Genomic DNA, 21,661 nt, shown 5'->3' on the forward strand with positions numbered 1-21,661 from the left:
GGAATGAGCTATATTCACTGTAGTCAGGAAGCTCTTCTCCTACATGTATTTTACAGTGCTGCACGAATTTGTTACTGTCATGGAAAATCTCCCCACATTCAGTGCATGTGTAATCTTTTTGTTCAGCCTGCGCAATCACCTTACATTCAGCACTACTGTCTGCCTGCTGCTGGCAAACTCCAGAGCTGGTCACGAATTCCTCTCTACCCTCCCTGGAAGTAGAGGCTCTCTCTGATATGTGGCATATTGCACGTGTCACAAAGGAGGCCCGGCCCTGTTCCATTCCAGAGAATGTCTCTTCATTTGGCTCTTTTGCAATTTGGTCACAGTTTTCAGGGGCTTGGGTGGCTCTCTCACATGACTGATTTGGATTCGGTTGCTGTTTTGGAGGTGATCTCTGATTCCACAGCGGACAAGAAATATCACTTAACATTCGGCTATAGCTGTCGCATGACTGGTTATCTTGGATGGTGGGACCACTTGTGGGATTTCTTGCCTCTGTAACTCCCGCAGAAACACCCTGCTCAGAAGATGCTGCTTCATCCATTGGTGTGTGAGAAGAACTGAGGTCACACTCTGTCCAGAGCAGTCGATTCTCAACTAGAGATCTGTTTATTTCATCAAGAAACCTGGATTCTATCTCAGGCCCTAGATGTGAAAAAGATCTGGAAACTGGCAGTCCAAGCGAGAGTGCTAGCTGAAAGCTCTGCAGCATAACATTCGAGTACAGACGTTTCTGAGAGTCATCAAGTAATTCCCACTCCTCTGCGGTGAAGTTAATGAACGCATCGTCAAAATTCAGAAATTCAGGGTTGGGGTCCAGCTCTGTTGTTGGCTGCATTCCCTCCATCACTCTGCAGTTAGCCAAATCCATAGCCATCGGAGCAATCTCAACCTCAGCCACAGGCCCAGTCGCAGGCCCAGGTCCTGCTGGCAAGTCAGATACTGCTGGCAAACAAAGGGCTGTAGGTGAACCATGCTCTAAGAGTGAGTGAGGCCTCATGGGCGAGTCAGACACAGCTGGTGAGCCAAGCACCACAGGCCAGTCAGATGCCACTGGCAAGTCAGGCACCACGAGCAAGTTTGGAACAGCTGGTGAGTCAGACACCACAGGCAAGCCAGGCACAGCTGGTGAGCCCAGCATCAGGGGCGAGGCAAGCACCCTGGGCAAGTCAGTCACAACTGAGGAGTCAGAAGATACTGGCGAGTCAGACACCACTGTCGAGTCAGACACCAAGGGCAAGCCACACACAGCTGGCAAAGCAGGTGCGAATGGGGAGTTAGACACTGCTGGTGGTTCAGATGCCATGGGAAAGTGAGGCACAGCTGGCAAGTCAGACTTCAAGGGTGAGATGAGCACCACAGGCAAGTTAGGCACAGCTGGTGAGTGTGGCAGCAAGGGTGAGACAAGTGCTATGGATGAGTTAGGCAGAGTTGGCAAGTCAGGCTTCACGGGCGAGTTAGGTACAGCTAGTGAGTCAGATGCCTTGTGCAACTCAGACACTACTGTCGAATCAGATGCCATAGGTGAACTAGACACCGCTGGTGAGTCAGACGCCATGGAAGAGTCGAACATAGGTGGTGAGTCCAGCAGCAAGGGCGAAACAAGCACCACAGGTGAGTTAGGCACAGCTGGCGAGTTAGGCTTCACAGGCGACTTAGGTGCAGCTAGCGAGTCAGGTTTCGCAGGTGAGGCAGGCACAGCTGATAAGTCAGACGTTGTGGGCAAGTTAGGTACAGCTGGCAAGTCAGAAGCTACAGGCAAGTCAGGTACCACTGTTGAGTCAGACACCAAGGGCAAGCCAGGCGCATCTGGTGAGGAAGGCTTCACAGGGTAGTTAGGCACAGCTGGTGAGTCAGATGCCACAGGAGATTCAGGCACAGATGGTGAGTCCAGCAGCAAGGGTGAGACAAGCACCATTGGTGGGTCATGCGCCTCAGGTGAGTCACGCACCCCTGGCAAATCAGACTCCATGGGCAAGTTAGGCCCCATGAGTGAGTTAGGCACAACTGGTGAGTCAGATGACACTACTGAGTCAGTCACAGTGGATGAGTCAGGAACCCTGGGTGAGTTAGGTGCCACGGAAGAGTTAGGCACAGTTTGTGAGTGAGATGCCTCTGCCAAGTCAGGTGCCCCAGGCAAGTCAGGCGCCATGGGTGAGTTGGAAACAACTGGTGCATCAGACACCATGGGCCAGTCAGATGGCTCAGATGAGTTAGATGACATGGACGAGTCCAGCAACTCTGGCGAATTAAGAAAAGCTTGCAAGTTAGATGCCACGGGTGAATCAGGCTCCATGGGCAAGTTAGATGCCACAGGGGAGCTAGATGCCTCAGGTGAGTCAGATATCAGAAGCCAGTCAGGTGAGCCATGCACTGCTGGCAAGTTAGGCATCATGGGCAAGTTAGAAGCCACAGGCAAGTTAGGCACCACAGGCAGGTTAGGTGCCATGGGAAAGTTAGGCACACCTGGCGAATCAGATGCCATGGGCGGCCCAGGTATGGCTGGTGAGTCAGACACCACCAGCGAGTCAGTCAAGTATGCTGCTGGGATGTCAGGAACCAAGGACGTTTCATGCACGGGTAGCAAATTAGGCGCCACTCTCCGGCTAAGCACCTTGGGCCAGATAGGCACAATGGATGATTCAGGCATCTCAGGTGACTCAGGCCCCATGGATGACTCAGGCACCTTGGGTAACTCAGGTACCATAGCCAACTCAGGCATCCCTGGCCGACTGGCAACTGCCGGCAAGTCAGGGGAGAGGGGCGAGTCAGTCACCAAAGGCGAACCCAGGTCCTCAGGTGCTATAGGAGCCAAGAACAAACCAGGAAAGGCAGGCAAATCTGGTGCCGCCACCATCGGCAAATCTGGTGCCGCCGCCACTGCCAGCAAATCTGGTGCTGCCACTACCACTGGCAAATCTGGTGCAGCCGGCAAATCTGGTGCCGCCGCCACCAGCAAATCTGGTGCCGCTGCCACCACCGCTGGCAAATCTGGTGCCGCCGCCGGCAAATCTGGTGCCGCCGCCACCACCGCTGGCAAATCTGGTGCCGCCGCCCGCAAATCTGGTGCCGCTGCCCTCAAATCTGGTGCCGCGGGCAAATCTGGTACTGCGGAAGAACCTAGTGCCTCGGGTGAATCTGGCACCGCCTGTAATTCACGCTCTGCCTGTGATTCACGCTCTGCCTGTGATTCACGCTCTGCCTGTGATTCACGCTCTACACGTGCAGATGCTGCCGCCGCCGCCGCCGCCGACACCGCCATAGTTACTACCACAGCCATAGTCGCAACCGAAGCCACAGTTTCAACATCAACCTCTAACACAGGCACTAAATCATTGTTGGCCTCAGCCGCCACAATAGCTCCAGTACCAGCCTCAGCTGCCACCACAGCCAGATTTTCGGCCTCATCCTCCAACTCCACCACAGCCCCGGCCTCACTCACAGGCTCACCCTCCTCCATCTTGCCAAGGCCCTGTGAGCGTCTTCTACCCTTTGAGGGTCGTCCCTGTGGCAGGGCCGCCCGAAGGCGGCCCGCACCCAACACTAGGGATTAAGTGGTCTTTACCAGTCAGGGATAATGTCACTTACAGGGCTGAAGCCTCAGTATCACAGCTCCCTGAAGGAACGTAGGGACGATCGAAAGGAAAAGCCTCCTGCTGGATGGAACGACTCGAGGGAAGGCGGCAAATCTCGGGAGACTATAGAAACCCCACGAGAAAAGGACGCAAATCCCCACGAGAGTACACAGAAACCACGCGAGAGGATGAAAAACCACGCGAGAATATGGGAGACCCACACGAGAAGATGAAAAAAATCACGTGAGAGGATATACTACAAGAGAAGATATAAGAAGATATAAGTCCATGCGAGAAGACGAAAAATCACGTGAGGAGATATAAAACCCGTGGTGCAATATGCTTTCTAGTAGGACGTACATTCTCATATCCAATGTGCAACTCTAAAATATATTTAAAAGGCAACAAAGTAATATAGCTAATGTTCAAATATATTATAGTATAAACTATAATTTAGCTAAAACATAATATTAATAGTATAAGCTTGGTTACTGGATTAGTTCACCTGTTATGGAAAAAACATTTCCCATATATGTTAGTACATTCTTCATTATTCTTATGTTTCCTTTTCTCCTTTCAAGAATATCTGTGCTTATACATTGACCCCAGTGCTCTTTTTTTTTTCTCATTTGTGAATCTCTGAGATATTTTATGAAACTCAGATCTTAAAGCAGCTGGAATGACTAGTTCACACTGACATAAAAAAGATTTTTTTGTTCTATATCATGCCAGGCCTAGTGGTGCTCCCTGGGTCTGTGTTCATAGTCATTCCCATTAATGCTCAGGGGACCATATGTGGTACACAGAATAGAACCTGGGCCTCTTGCTTGCAAAGCATGTACTAAGCCTATTCAGCTCACTCACTGCCTGACAATGATTTCTTGATATTTAGAAAGGAATTTGAATTCTTAAATTATAGTCTTGATAAGCTAATTGAAACTTTACCTTGAGAGTTTTGGGTACAATAACAAAAACAAAAAAAAAACATGTGGTTAATATTTTGTGATATATTTAATAAAGGGATAATAATTAGAACTCATTACTGCCTTGATAATAAATTTTGTAACCCTCTCCTAGTAATAGAGACTTAAAAAATTCTCTAGTTATAAGAAAATTTCATAACTTTATTTTTCCTAACAGATGCATAGTATTCCATTTTATATATGTACCATAGTTTCTTTAATTAGTCACCTGTTCTTGGACACTCAGGTTGTTTGCAGATTCTGGTCACTGTGAATAGTGCTGCAATGAACATAGAAGTGCAGATAGCATTTCTACTGTGTATTTTTGGGTCCCCAGGTATTATTCCCAGAATTGGTATTGCCAGGTCATATGGAAGCTCAATTTCTATGGAGCTAGAAGTTCTAGCTCTAGGAGGGTGTGATATGTGGTGCTATGAATTGCACAGTGTTGAGCACATGCACCCTAAGCCCCTGTACTGTCTTTTTGACCCCTTTCTAAATATATATATGTATATATATATATATACATATATATGTATATATATATTTTAGATATAACTCCAGAGCACTTTGGAGGAAATTTGCTTTGGGGGCCACTCCACCCTCTGTGTCAGGAGCTCCTTCTGGGGTGCTGGGGAATGATATACTATTAGGTCCAACCTGGATTGGCTTTACTAAAGACTTGTCCCTTAACCCCAGTACCGTTTCTCCTAACTTAGAAAAAATGTTCTGATGAAGTTTATGAGAAAAGATGATGTAGATCAGAAGATGCTAAAAAGAAAATACATTTAAAAATGTGTCCACTCATTCTGCCTCCACCAATAAATGAATTAATGTCCAAGGAAATGGAATAAACGAAGCAATCATAATCTACAAATCATAAGTGGATCATGCATCCTGAATCTTGAAATATAAAGCTTTAAAAGGAGATTTGCCTATGCTATAAAAATGAATAGTAGCATAAATGAATGTTATCTATAACCGCATTGAAAAAATAACCTTAAAGTTAAAAAATAGAATTAAGTTCTGTGTGGTCATAAACTATATTAAAATAATTGCAAATTATTTTATTTTAGTCAGTGAATATTTAATTCTTGGAGTAAATGTATGAAAGGAATATCTTATAGGAATATCTTGACATAATTGTTATGAAATCTAATTTGTGTCATTTAGTCATAGTCTAGTGATTTCTTACTTACTTTCTAGTTGGTATATGGATGACCAGCTCTTTGAAAATATGGTGGTTCGTGGATTGTGCTTTTCCTTATTTTTTCTAGTGGTCAGTGGTCTAAAAGAAATAGAAACTTTTTCCTGCTCACTGTGTAAAAATTCTTTTATCTGATCCTAGAATTCCTGTTGAAACTCCTTGCTATGCCACACTGATATATTTTGAACCATGCCAGTATTTCTCTCCCTCTGTCTTGTTCAGCTCAGTACCTTCTTTGCTCAAAATTAAATTGAAAGTGAATTTGGGTTTCTGCATCACTCAAGTCTTCTCTTAAGAAGAGAAGAGAATCAGCAAGAGATTAGAATTCTCCCAGCACCACATTTATTTTTAAAAGGATAAACTTTCATAAAGTGTTGTTCCCATCTTAAAACTGATAGTGGCAATTTGATGTTAAGAACAGCTTAGTCAGAGTTCTCCATTCACAAATAGAGTGCTTCATTTGATCATTTGTTTGTTCACAAAGATTGATTAAGCCTCTACTATATGCCAAGTACTAGATTCATTGCAAGAGTAAAAGAAGCAAACAAGATAGACAGTTTCACTTTTTTAGGAAGCTTAACACTGAGACAGAAAGTCAGACCTTGAAGGATAATTACAGGATTGAGGATGCTATAAAGTGGGATGTGCATGTGTTTTCAGAGTGTACTTAGTGAAGACCTTTGGAAAAATATGTCATTTAAGCAGAAACCAGAAGGATAAGAATTGAAAATGCTGAAAGTGGGGAGATATTCTGAAGAAAGAGCAGTTTATGTGAATGCTTTGAGATGAAAGAGAGCATGATTCATTTGGAGAAAACAGGTCTTCATCAGCACAAAACCTGAGGTCACGAGTGCTGTCAGTGAAATTTTAGAGCTGGGTGTAATTCATGCTGTGGGAATCCTTTTAGTGTTGCCAAAGAGTTCACCATTTTTCTTGGGACCATGAGAAATGTTTAGGTTTCAGAGTAACATTTGCATTTCAAAATTATCTCTCTAGCTGTGACTGTAAAAAAATATATCTGAGAGTTACTAGATTGAATGCAAAAAATTCAGTTTTGAAGTTTTTACAAACCTCTGCTTCCAACTTCATGATAACCTAAATCAAAAGATAAAGATTTCTTGCTCAAGTTATCTACACATTTTTTATTTTTTTTATCTACACATTTTGGACTGGGGATATGAGCTTAAACGTAGAGCACATACTTTGCCTCTGTCAGGCCTAAGTTTGATTCCCAGCATGGCATACTCACTCAGCGCAACACTTCTGGGTTCTACAACATTGCAACAGCAAAAAATAATCTCTACATGTTCTGAAAAGGAAATAATAATTTTAAACAAATATGGCAAGTCTTAAATAAAATAATTTTGTTCAATACTTCATTTTGACATTGATGAAACAAAGATTCCTGTGCAGGGGAGGCCAGTACTCTGTGGAATTTACATGTCTGCATGGATGTCCTCACGGTACTCCAGTTTGCTCCCACATTCCAAAGATGGGCATGTTAGGTTTCTGGAGGTGTCTATTGGCTCACTTCAAGTGTGGCTATAAATGTACCCCATGAAGAAAGGGTGCCTTATCCAAGGTTTTATCCCACCTTATTCCTTGAGTTGCTGGGTCAGGATTTAGCCATCCATGATCATAAATTGGAATAAGTGGATTAGAAAGAAATGAATGAATGCATTGATATACAACATTGTTGAAGATTATAAATGTCATGGTTCTTTGGGAATGCTATTTTTATGGCCAGAAATTTGCTATAGGAACTTACCTCTTGCTTATGTCAATTGGCCTTTGGCAAATTGGAATTTTATTCTACAGCATTTCACATAACGTTGTAGTTTCCAAGAACCTGTGTCTATGGCATTAAAGGAGAAATTACAGTATATATGAGCAGAAGAAATCCAAAGAAACAAAGAAGCTGAAATCCTAGAAGTGTGTAGGTAAGCTAGCAGTGTGACTGGTTGGGAGAATTTATATAGCTTTATCATTGACAGGCTTAGACTTTAATGCCTAGGAAAGAAAAAGACATTATCCAGCCCTTAACCTGAATGAATTTAAAAATTGAACTTAATCGTGGAGGGGTATAGCCTCAAAAAATGGGTGACACAGATGAATGTTTGTATAAGCCACACCTCAAGAAATATTCCTCTAAAGACAAAATAATACAAATGTCTGGTTAAAATAGGATTTCAAGAGCAAAATTTGAAGAAAATATTCTAGTATAGATGAGAATCACTGGGCATAACAATCCATGAAATTAAACTAGAGAGAATTCAGAGAAATGAAGTAACTGACTATAGGAAATAGACAGTAATGGAATCTGATAGAGGAAAGAACCGTGTAAGGGCTGGAGAGAAAGATCAGTGGTCTGGATTGTATGCTTGGCATGCAAGAGGCCCAGGGTTCATTTCCTGATATCACATTGTCTCCTGAGCAGTAAGCCAGGAGCAAATCCTGAGCTTGCTCTGGGGTGGCCAAACACTGGGCAAAAGCAGCCTTTAGAAATGAAAGACATAATCACTAAAATTTAGTTAGTATACATGTTAAAATTTTGTTAGCTGGGCCAGGGAGATGTCTCCAAGGCTGGAGCATGTGCTCTGCATGCAGGAACTCTGGGTTCAATCCCCAGCATCACATGTTCCTTTCAAGCACCACTGGGTTTACCACCTTCCCCTCAAAGACATTAGAAATACAATCAATTTTCAAGAAATATCAATAGTCGAAGAAAACTAACTAGAATTTTGAGCTGAAAATTTGTCCAGAATGTGTAATAAAAAGTCTAAAAATAAATAAGACTAATGTTAAGAAACATAGCAAATAGACAATATCAGCATAATCCATAGGAATTTTCCTCCCTTCCCCTCCCTCCCTCCCTTCTTCCCTCCCTCCCTCCCTCCCCCCTCCCTCCCCCCTCCCTCCCTTCTTCCTTACCTCTCTTCCTCCCTTTCTCCCTTCCTCCCTTCCTTCCTTCCATCCTTCCATGCTCGGGAATTGCTTCCAGTGCTGTTTGGGGACATGCAGAGTCATGGATTGAATCCAAACGTCCTGCATGTAAAGTCCTGCCCTTTGAGTTATTTGCTCTGTCCTCTATAGAAATTTATTAAATTATACATAGAAAATGAAGGGCAAATGCTATTAAAAATGAAAATTAAAGAAGGTATTTTATGCATTTCATGAGTACTCAGATTCAGTGCTGTATCTCTCTAGGTTCCTAGGTTCCAAGCAGGATAAGTAAAGTTAAAATTCATCAAGATATAATTTTGAAACTGTAGAAAATCAGATATTGGTAATATCTTGAAATCAAATAAAACATGAAATCAAAAGCAGTGATAATCTGTAGATATTCACCTGTACCAGTGAAAAGTTAGACAGCTGCTGAGAGAAATTTAAAAGACAGTTTATCTTTTCTGGGCTTTTACTAAGAGAAGGAAAACTTTTATTTTTTTAAAATTTTTATTTAATTTTTATTTTTCTTCTTATATTTATTTATTGAATCACCGTGGGAAAAGTTACAAAGCTTTCAGGTCCAAATCTCAGTCATACAATGATCAAACACCTTTCACTTCACCAGCACTCACCTTTCACCACCAAGAACCCCAATATACCCCCCACCCCTCCCAACTCCTGCGAGGCAGATGATTTCCACCCAACTCTTCTCTACATTGATTACATTCATTATTTCAACAAAAAATGCACCATCATTGTTCAGAATTTTCCCCACAACAATCAGAATTGCTGAAAAGGCATTGTGTAATACTCTGTTTTCCATAGCTGGCTATGAGAACCATGCAATGTCACACGGCCGCGTGACTTTGGACTTCTGCAAAGAGCCAGATAATTATGAGATTGGTTTCTGTACATCTGGTGTTATGGCCGTGCCGGAGAGCCGCTCGTGGGGGGGGGGGGGGGGACAACTCGTGATGTTGGTAGGGCGTTTAGGACGAGCCGGTACCGCCCCCCTTCCCATGAAACTGCAGTTGCCCCATCACCGCCGGCTCATACCTGGCCTTCCTATAAGCTCTGAGGCGGCAGCCACCTTGCTGCGGGGGGGGGGGGGGCGTGTAGGTGGGGGGGAGGCGGAAGAGAGCAACACCCTTTCCCTCCCAGGGAGGCATCGTGCCATAGTTTAACGCATGGTCCATTCACTTTTCTGCCGCAAGCTGCTGGGCTCTGGATTAAGTCCTTTTGCCTCTAGAGCCATGACCGTGCCAGAGAGCTGCTCGTGGGGGGGCAAGTCGTGACCTTGGTAGGGCGTGAAGAATGAGCTGGTACTGTCCCCCTTCCCATGGGACTGCGGTTGTCCCGTCACCACCGGCTCATACCCGGCTTTCCAGTAAGCTCTGAGGTGGCGGCCACCTTGCTGCCCGTTGCGGGAAAAGGCGGAAGGGAGCAACACCCTTTCCCTCCCAGAGAGACATGGTGCTGTAGTTTAATGCATGGTCCATTCACTTTTCTGCTGCAAGTTGCCGGGCTCTGGATTAAGTTCTTTTGCCTCTGGAGCCATGGCCGTGCCGGAGAGCCGCTCGTGGGGGCAACTCATGATCTTGGTAGGGCATGAAGGATGAGCCGGTACCACCCCCACCTTCCCATGAGAGTGCAGTTGTCCCATCACCACCAGAACATAACTGGCTTTCCAATAAGCTCTGAGGCGGTGGTCACCTTGTATGTGGTCCAGATTCATTTCTGCCAAAAGCCGCTGGGTTTTGAGATTTGTTTCTGAGTCTCTGGGATCATGGCCGTTAATCAGCTTGATTAGGAGCCAGAGAGGCTATTTATAGGCAGCGACTCGGGATCTTGTTGGTATGGAGAGGAAAGGGCCAGTTCCACCCCCATCTGTTGAGGCCCCGCGTGCCTTGTCACTGCAGGCCCAAACCTGACTGTCCAGTGGCCTCTGGAGGATGGTGGTTACTGGGCCACCAGGGGGAACAGGCCAAGGCACGAAACCTATTCTCACCTGGAGTGGTCCATCGCCAGTAACCTACTGCAGGAACAGGACGCATTTCTGCCAAAAGCCTTTGGGTTCCAAGATTCGTTTCCGAGTCTCTGGGATCATGGCCATTAAGCAGTTCGAACAGGAACCAGAGAGGCCATGCCTCTAATTATATAGCTGAGCCGGAGGTGTGTCTCCTACATACCTAACTTTTGGCCATTTACTTTCTTGGTAAACTTTGCCCCAAGTTTTTGGGGTCTGGGCAAAGGCACCGCAGCAATTTTGGAGTATCTGAAAGTCTGACGGTGCCATCAGGCTGCTGATGCACTCACCTCACAGGTACAGATTGACTTTCTGGCGGCACTATACCCCCAAGAAAAGGAAAACTTTTAAATATGAGTTTCTGCTATGGATGGAGAGATAGCGCCAGGGTTAAAGTGCAAACCTTACACGTGGTCAGCCCCAATTGTTTCCTAGCATATCTCCTAATACATCATGTCCTCTGAGCACCACTGGCTACAACCCTTGAGGCCCCCACATACCACTGGTTGACTAGGTTATCCCTGGCACTGCAGGGAAGAGCAGCACGATGCCCTCTCATGGAAAACATCATTTTTTTGGGGGGGGGGCACACCCAGTGATGCACAGGGGTTACTCCTGGCTCATGCACTCAGAAATTACTCCTGGTGGTGCTCGGGGGACCATATGGGATGCTGGTAATTGAACCTTGGTCGGCAGTGTTCAAGGCAAACACCCTACCTGCTGTGCTGTCACTCGAGCCCCGGTAATTTTTTTTGAAGAAGGAAAAAGTGAGCTACAAAAATCCATGTGATAGCAAAAGACATTTTTACTAAAATATAAAGATTGATTAACAAGCTAATAATCCCAATTGAATAATTTGGGAAATAATAAAAGCAATTAATATTTTAAAGCCTTGGACTTGATGTGAAAAATGATATATAAAATGGAAATTTGGGAATGAAGCTAAATATGATTTAAGCACTCTTAATACCATGCCTTATTTAGTGGGAAGATAAAAGTACTAAGTAAAATAATATCAGTTTAATATATACATGTTAAAATTTATAAAGATAACAACTGTTAGAGAGTGGAGATACTTTCAAAATAATAGGAGATAATTTATATAATAATAATAAAGAGGAGGTAGTAAGGGGGAAAAGTTATTTGCCTTGCTTGTAGCAAACCCCAGTTTGATTCCAGACACTCCTTATAGTCTCCTGAGGACAACTGGGAATGAACTCTGACAAAGGCCAGGAGTAAGCCCTGAGCACTGCCAGATGTGGTCCAAAACAGTAAAAAAAGGAAGGGAGGGGGGAGGGGGGACAGAGGGATGGAAGGAGGGAGGGAAGGAGGCCTAACAATATAATATAAACAAAAACAAGAAAAATGCATAGAAAACAAAATATAAAGCACATAATAACTTTTTAAATTGAATTATTATTCACAAAAGACTACATTTACTACTTAAAGGCAGAGATTATCAAATTTAATTTTTAAGTCCACATTCACAGACAAAAAGAATAAAAATATGCCAGATAAATATGATCCAACAGGAAAAATATAGCTATAATTATTCATAAAAATGGAAGATGAAGGCCTAGGGAATAGCTGAGTTTCTTAAAGTGGCTGCCTTACAGGTGTAAGGCCCTGAGTTCAATCCCTGGTGCTACCGTATATGCTGAGAAGATGCAGTGGCTCTGCTTTTGGTGCTTGACAGCTCTGCTCTCTGTGATCCCTGGTGCCATAAGTGAGTTCTATCCACACCATAGCCATAAGTGAGTTCTAACCAAACCATAGGTGTTTGAACATCACAGCTAAAAAGATTGCAACCTCCAGTGAGCTCTGTAACTGAAAATAATGTGTGGGTATCACCTCCAGTAAGTCCAGCCCTTGTTAAGATTGGTATTGTGAGCACTGCAGTGACTCCAGAACATGCAGTGCCAGAACATATATTCACTGTCACTGTAATCCCGTTGTTCATCGATTTTCTTGAGCGGGCCCAGTAACATTGTGAGACTTGATGTTACTGTGTTTGGCATATCGAATATGTCACGGGGTAGGTTGCCAGGCTTTGCCATGCCAGGCTCTCCAAGAGGGGCGGAGGAATCAAAGGTGGAGGAATCGAACTTGGGTCGGCCTGGTCGGCCGTGTGCAGGGCAAACGCCCTACCTGCTGTACTATTGCTCCAGCCCATATATTCACAAGCACTACAAATGAAGGGAGTGTGATCCCAGCAAGCATGGTATGCTAGCACCACCATCAACTTCAGTAGTTGATCTAAACTATACTGTAGCACTGTAGCACTGTCCTACCATTCCCAGGACAGCTGCAAGCAAGGCAAATGCCCTACCATTGTGCTATAAATCAATAAAATACAGTGAGAAAGAAAGAATTAGGGCTGGAGCCGGTAGGGTGCTTTCCTTGCATGTCAGCCTACCCGGGTTCCATTCCTGGCATCCCATATGGTGTCCTGAGTTCACCAGGAGTGATTCCTGAGGGCAGAGTTAGGAGTAAGTCCTGAGCATCAGCAGTGTGGCCTAAACAAAACGAACAACGAACAAGAATTATAAGATGGGCTTTTAATTTAACATCATAATGAAATAGTTTATTATCTTTTAACTAGTACTTAGTATATAAAGCAGATTATAATATAGAAGTTTTCAGCAACACTGCTTAAAATATGTCATCTTGGGAACATGCAGCTTTTTCTAACACATATGAAACAGTAACAAAAATCTAACATGCAGTGCCACAAATGAGAACTCAAAAAACATCAAGCCTCAATTTCATATAAATAGATTCTTGGATAATAATAAAATAAATTAAATAAATAAATAAATAAATATCGGCTGGAAGGATAGCACAGCGGTAGGGCGTTTGCCTTGCACGCAGCCAATATGGCTAACCCGAGTTCGATTCCTCCACCCCTCTCGGAGAGCCCTGTAAGCTACCGAGAGTATCTCGCCGCACGGCAGAGCCTGGCAAGCTCCCCGTGACGTATTCGATATGCCAGACACAGTAATAACAAGTCTCATGATGGAGACGTTACTGGGCCCGCTCGAGCAAATCGACGAACAATGGGAGGGCCTTTACCTTTTACCTTTAACATTAGTAATGAATAAAATTTTCCTTTCTTTACATTCTGGAAAATTTTAAAATATGTTTTTAAATAAATCTTCATCCATAGATTTCAGATTTGAATGAGAACAAAACAAAAACTTGTCATTTCATTAACACGTGGTGAGAGTAAGGAACAGAGGTTATGGAAACACACAGGATGATGTGGGAAAAAACTTTCTGAAAAAGTTGGTGCATATGTAAACTGCCAATTTACAGAACAGTAACCTGCAAATTGGTGTTAGCCAAGGGAGACATTTGTTGCTTTATAAAAATTGTTATGTAACTTACATACTATCAAATTTAATGACTGGCATTGTATATTTATCAAGCTCTAGTATGTTAATGTTTATTATTTATGAAACTATTATTGTCTAGCTCTAGAACATTTTCATGCTCAAAATAAGAGCTTTGAACTTTCCAATTCCTTCCTCTCAATACGTGCCCCATGCAACCACTAGTTGACTTTCCATCTCTATGGACTTAATAATTTTCCACAATTGTTTCTAAGCTGAATCATATAGAGCCTAGCTTTATATTTTTTCCTTCAAACAGAAATTTGTGTGCTAGAAAGATAGTATCAGGGTTAAGGCACTTACCTTGCATGTGGCTGACTCTGGTTCTATCACTGGCATTGCATATGGTCCCCTGAGTACCTCCACAAATGTTCACTGTGTTCAGAGCCAGAAGTAAACCCTTAACACTGCCAAGTCTGACTAACCCCCACGCCCGTCCCCAAGCCCCCAAACACAAAGGAAATGGTGTGTGTACAGCATAAGGAAGGAAGAAATGGAGGGCAAAAAAATACTTATGTCAGGGAAGTGACAGCGGACAAAAGGAAAAGCAATGGCATTGGAGTCAGAATAGCATGAATAAATACCCAAAGATGAACAATTATATATTACATTAAAATAAATAGAAAAAGATTTGGGATTGTAGTATAACAAAATTATAAGGCATGCCGTTAGAGGATTCAGAGACTTGAGCCAAGCAAGATTGTTACCACCTGGTATGTCACCTTAGCAATTCTGGTAGTATCACTTAGCACTGGTTTATTCATCTGAAAAGTGGGATTAACATTGCTTATCTTGTCAGCCTCCCAGGATTATGGGAATCAAATGAAAAGGAGGCTCAAAAGTGCACATAGGATTTAGAATGCAGTATAGCAGGAAGCTTCTTACAAGGCCTAAGGACACTTGCCTAGAACCAGCCTCAGTAGAGTTCATATACTTTTTTTTTCTTTTTGGGTCACACCCAGCGATGCTCAGGGGTTACTCCTGGCTCTGCACTCAGAAATTACTCCTGGCAGTGCTCAGGGGACCATATGGGATGCTGGAAATTGAACCCAGGTCGGCCGCGTGCAAGGCAAACACCCTACCTGCTGTGCTATTGCTCCAGCCCCAAACTCCTATACTTTTGATCTTCATCAAGACCCTTAATTTATCCTGTTTTTCACTTCTCACATGAGAAAGAAACATAGGTGCACACGAACTGTGCTTCAAAGAGCAACTCATGCAGCATGGTGTTGTGATAGTTCAAAAAGAATCATTGTTTTGCCATCAACTTTCCCATCTGGTTAGGCATTCTATTAGAGAAAAATTTATGTATACTTTTTTTCACTGTAATTTTAGTGTAATTTATTCCAGAGTACCTTATTTAGAATTCAATGTTCAAGTAAAGCCTAAACCTCAGAGGTTTCACACAATAACATTTACTGTTTGTTCACAAAACAGCCCGAGTGGCCAAACAGAGACAACGGGAATGAAAGGGTACGTGGGGAGGATATGCTTTAGTCAGTCATCTTGGGGACCCAGGATGTTTTCATCTCAACAAGGTTTTTGCAGGTGTGCCGTGGATGAAGAATTCATACTAGAGAATATTTTTACAGACCAGGACTGATAAGCATTCATTTGCTCACATTCCTTTAACCACAACTTAGTTGTGTGGCACCATCCAAAGGTCAAACAGTTGGAGAAATAGTGTTTTAGCTGTGTGCCCAGTAAGTACTGTGTACATACTAGTAAGTACTAGTGTCTTCTGCTTTAAGTATTTGATTCCTCAATAAAAAATAATGCCATCGGAAATATGGAAGTCTTTAAATTTTTCTATTTGTGTTTTGGTTCATTTTTAAGCTGGGGAGTTGCACACCCAATGAAGTGCTCTGGGCTTACTCCTGGTTGTACACCCAGGGATCTCTCCTCATGGGTTTTGGGGGCCATTTGATGTGCTGGCTATTGAACCTGGGCCAGTTGCATGCAAAGCAAGTGCCTTATCTGCATCTCTGGTCCCTTGTTTTTATTTCTTTGTTCCTCCTGTTTTATTCAGTTTATTTTACTGTTTATTATTTTTTTTGATAAGTGCTTCGGTGAGTCAACAGGGTGAAAAGGGCAAAATGGAGATTTGGGGGTTAGAGAGATAGTAACAGGTCAAGGTCTTTACCCTGGTTCTATCCCGGCTCCACATAAAGTCCCGTGAGTACCGCTGGGAGTAAGCCCTGAACACAAAATCAAAAATAAACTCTGAGTGCTGCCAGGTATAACTCACTTCTAGCCCCCCCTCCCCAAAGTGGAGATTTTGATATTATTTGTATCAAATCGTATTCCCTGACTCCTACAGGCTTCTTAGCAAGATATTCCATCTGTCTTAGCCTCAGTTTTGACATCTATGAATCTTGGTAATAAGATCCATTTCAAAGATCTGTACTGAGGATGAAATGGGGAGAAATGAAACCTTCACCAGACAAGGACGAGACAACCACTATAAGTCATTTCTTCATCTTTCTCTCTAGGTTTTATCCAAAGTTCCATGTCTAAAACTCTTTGGAAAGTTGAACAATAGCCCTGTATGTGAAAGTATTCATGATTTAGCAGGAAAAACAGACATGTAGTAATAAGGTAGATGATGACAAGTGTGACAGAACAGGAGAGGAAATATTAGGTTGGGTTAAGTAGATTATCTCTTATAAATACATGAATAGCCTTGATGAAATTAATGGTATGTTGGTCTTTTAAGACCATACAGCATTCACTTTGCTTATTTTTCAGGAAGGGAAATAAGTGGTAAAGTGTCTTTCCTAAATTAAAGGTAACATTTCTTGGATGATTCTATGGAACTAATAAGACACTTTGCATACATTGTTATTTACCTAAATTATAATACTTATGAGAATATTTCAGGAAGATTACTATTTTGTTTTTGGGCCAAACCTTGCAATGCTTTTACTCCTACAGGGTCTTACTCTAGGCTATGCAGTACCAAGGATCAAAACAAAGTGGGTTGTGTGAAATACAAAACCCTTAACCCCTGTACTATCTCTCCAAGCTGTGATATTAATTTTAGCCATATTGCATAGATAAGCACACAGACTTTGAGAGTTTAGACGAGACTAAAAGATAGAGAATACCAATTAGCAAAGGTAAGGATGAAGCAAAAAACAAACTGAGTTGAGGATCTAGCATAGGAGCTGTGTTAGATATAGTATACTTCCAGTGTATTTGGATAGCCTCAAGTCACCTGGGGAACTTAATAAAAATAAAAATCACAGAGTTTGCAGCAACTTATTGGAACTGGAGGATATCATGCTGAGTGAAATAAGCCAGAAGCAAAAGAACAAATACAGCATGATCTCACTCAACTGTGGTATATAAAGAAACAAATCAAGGGTATGGAAAATACCAGAAAATAATAAACCTTAGAATCTAGAATACAGACCTGAGAGTTTTAAGTTTTGGTCAAGATATGACTACTGGGAAGTAACCTGGGAACATATGTGGAAGGTCTTGAGTACATGGGTAGTACTAATGGGGGTAACAGCCTGCAGCAAAACCATAAATGTCAGTTAACAAATGATGGGATAGGGACTGGAGGAAGGAATATTGGATCAGAGTGGACAAAGGAGTGGGTGGAGCATCCAATTTAGGGTGTGGTGGCCTGCATCTTTACACATCTATACCAGAAACTTGAACAATACTATAGCCCTGTCACCTAAACTGTATATATATATATATATATATATATATATATATATATATATGCTATAGCACAGCGGTAGGGCGTTCGCCTTACAAGCGGCCAACATGGCTGACCCGAGTTCGATTCCTCCACCCCTCTTGGAGAGCCCGGCAAGCTACCGAGAGTATTCGATATGCCAGACACAGTAACAACAAAGTCTCCAATGGAGACGTTACTGGGCCCGCTCGAGCAAATCGACAATCAACGGGAGGGCCTTTACTTTTACTTTACTATATATATATATATATATATATATATCACGACCATCCTGTTGTTCGTCGATTGCTTCGAGCTGGTCCCAGTAACCTCTCCTTCATCCTAGCAATGAGACTTTTTTTTTAAAAAAGTGCCATATTCAAGGCTTTTTCAGGGTTAGGAGAATGAGACCCATCATAGTTATTGGTATTTGGCATATTGGGTACACCACGGGGAGTTTGCCAGACTCTGTGTGGGCAGGTTACGTTCAGTAGCCTGCCAGATATATATAGTCACTGTCCTCCCATTGTTCATCGATTTGCTCGAGCGGGCCCAGTAATGTCTCCATTGGAGACTTTGTTGTTACTGTGTTTAGCATATCGAATACATCATGGGTAGCTTGCCAGGCTCTGCCATGTGGGCGAGATACTCTCGGTAGCTTGCCGGGCTCTCCGAGAGGGGCGAAGGAATCGAACTCGAATCAGCCATGTTGGCTACGTGTAAGGCAAACACCCTACCGCTGTGCTATTGCTTCAGCCCCATATATATACATATATATGTATGTAAAAGGTAAAGGTAAAGGTAAAGGCCCTCCCGTTGATCGTCGATTTGCTCGAGCAGGCCCAGTAACGTCTCCATTGGAGACTTTGTTGTTACTGTGTTTGGCATATCGAATACTCTCGGTAGCTTGCCGGGCTCTCCAAGAGGGGCGGAGGAATCGAACTCGGGTCGGCCATGTTGGCGGCTTGTAAGGCAAAGGCCCTACCCACTGTGCTATCGCTCCAGCCCTGTATGTATATATATATAATCACTTAATCCCCGTTATTCATCGATTTATTCGAGCGGGTGCCAGTAACGTCTCCATTCATCCCGGTTGCGTGCTAGCGTAGCCCAATGGTATCTGTTCGTTTTAGGAACATGTAGAGCCTCAAACCGATCATTTAGGGTCTTGACGAAGAAGTCTGACCATCTTATAGGTGGGCGTCCACGTGATCTTTTGATGTCTCGTGGAATCCAATCAGTAATGGCTCTAGTCCAGCGGTTGTCTGTAAACCTCATTACATGTCCAGCCCATCTGATTTTTGATGTCTTGGCAAATGAGACAGCGTCTCTGATTCTTGAGCGTTGACGAAGATCAGAACTCCGGATTCTATCTCTCATTTGAGTGAATCGTGATATTCCAAGCATAGTTCTTTCGATTCCTCTTTGAGAGACCCGAATAGTGTTCTCATCCTGTTTTCGTAGGGTCCAGGTCTCTGAGGCATATGTTAATGCAGGAAGAATAGTGGAATCAAAGAGATGTGCTCGTAGTTGGAGGTTCTTTGTCCTTTTAGTTATTTCTTCAATGCTCTTGAAGGCATTCCAAGCCGCTCTCTTCCTCCTGCGTAACTCAGGTGCCAGGTCATTCATCATGTTGATTTCTCGACCTAAGTATATATAACTGTTGCATTCGGAGATGGTGGTTCCGTTGAGAGCAAATGGAGCGTCAGGAACAAGGCTGTTTCTCATAAACATTGTCTTCGTAAGATTCAGCTGTAGTCCAACCTTTCCACACTCACGGTCAAAGTCCGCAAGCATTTGTGCCGCTTGGCTGATGTTTGGTGTTATTAGAACGATGTCATCAGCAAAGCGGAGGTGGTGTAGTTGCCGACCATCTATCTTCACTCCCATGTTTTCCCATTCTAGTCGTCGCATGATGTTCTCGAGGGTGGCACTGAAGAGTTTTGGTGAAATGGTATCACCCTGCCGAACCCCTCTCTTGATATGGATGATTACTTCTTTGTAGAATGGTGAGATCTTGGTAGTGAATCCGCAATAGAGCTCACGAAGGATCCTGATGTATTGAGTTTGTATGCCCTGATTGACTAGGGCTTCCATGACCGCTTCCGTCTCAACAGAATCAAAGGCCTTCTTTAAATCAATGAACGTTAGACAGAGCGGCATCTTGAACTCCCGAGATACCTCAATGAGCTTGGTTATTGTGTGGATATGGTCGATGGTACTGAATCCTTTTCGGAATCCAGCTTGTTCACATGGTTGTCCTTCATCTAGTGTTCTGCTAATCCTATTCAGGATGACTCGAGTGAATAGTTTGTAGATGACAGACAATAGGCAGATTGGGCGATAGTTGCCAATGTCGTGGATGTCTCCTTTCTTGTATAGTAGTACAGTCTTGCTGGTTTTCCATTGGGATGGAACCTTGCATTCAGACAGGTAGCGTGTGAAGAGTCGAGCTAATGTATTGATGAGTACTGATGGTAAGTTCTTCAGGTGTTCAGGTCTGATCTTGTCTGGGCCAGGTGCTTTTTGTTTCTTTACCGACGAGATGGCATGTTGGATTTCGGAAGGGAGAACATTGGGAACGACATATCCATCATGTGGTATGTGGTATGTGGGCAAGTGGATGTGGCTATTAAAGAGATCTGAGTAGAATTCATGAATAATCTTCTCCATTGCCCTTCTGGAAGATGTGATAGATCCATCATGATGTCGGAGGGCAGTCATCTTGGTTTTGTAGTTGGTGAAGGACAGGCGGGCATTACGAATGTTTTTCCCAGCTTCTGCTGCATCTACCAGTACTGCTGCTCTCCTGTTTTTGAGGTCATCCTTGATGGCTTTTCTGCACTGTTTTGCCAGTTCGGACGTTTGCTTGTGGTTGCCTGAGGCACGTGCCACGCCACGTTGGCGAATAAGTTCAAGAGTGTTCGAAGAAAGACGGTTTTTTGTGGTTATCTCTCTCTTGGCATTCCTTGCACAATCATGGAGGTGCTGAATCATTCGATCGTATTCCTCATCAATGTTGTCAATGACGGCATCTTCCCATGTTGCTGCAACAGAGCCAAAGAGTTCCCAGTTGGTGGTTGTTCTGGGAGTCTTCTTCTTAAACCTTGCATTCTTTTCTCCTCGTTCTGTGAGGTAGAATTTTGCACGAAGAAGATGGTGGTCTGATCCCGTTTGGAATTTTGGGACAACAGCAACATCGGTTAGGCAAAACCGCCGATTGAATATGATGTGGTCTATTTCATTGTGGAACCGTCCATCGGGAGACTCCCATGTCCAACGTTTAGATTCAGCCTTTTGGAATTGTGAGTTACCATGGAAGGTTTTGGTTGACATGATGAACTCAGACAGTCTGTCACCTTGTTCGTTCCATTCCAGGCCATGGGTTCTGATGTGGAGTTCATCGACTGATCTTCTTGGTCCTATCTTGGCATTAAAATCACCGACAATGATCTTGTAGAAGGTGTGATCTTCTTTATAGAATTTCTCCAGCTCCATGTAGAATTTCTCAGTTTCTTTTTCACCATAACTGGATGTTGGTGCGTAGACAACAAAGATAGAAACTGCCGGTAGTGAGCCACATTTATTCAAGTGTAATCGTCCGATTCGGGTTGTTAGGCATTCAAATGAATCAATGCTTGTGACTAAGTTTGTGTTGACAAGGATACCGACACCACCGACGCCTCTTTTATCACATGTTCCAAGGAACAGTTCTTCTCCAGTGTCGAAAACAGCATGATGGGATTGATGTCTTCTCGTTTCGGTCAGACCAATGATGTCGTACTTGATCTTTCGTGCTTGTACCATAAGGTCTTCAATGGATGCAGCAGATGCCAGCGTACGAGCATTAAAAGTACAG

The 21,661-nt window shown here is 43.3% G+C and overlaps 1 pseudogene; it reads left to right on the plus strand.

Annotated features, from left to right (window-relative positions):
* The first annotated feature begins 3,580 nt into the window (after nucleotides 1-3,580).
* The window catches only part of LOC130039298 (RNA-binding protein 14-like), a 43,403-nt pseudogene continuing 25,322 nt past the window's right edge, over nucleotides 3,581-21,661 (plus strand).

The sequence above is a fragment of the Sorex fumeus genome, unplaced genomic scaffold, assembly GCF_029834395.1.
Source record: "Sorex fumeus unplaced genomic scaffold, SorFum_2.1 ptg000086l, whole genome shotgun sequence".
Lineage (NCBI taxonomy): Eukaryota > Metazoa > Chordata > Mammalia > Eulipotyphla > Soricidae > Sorex > Sorex fumeus.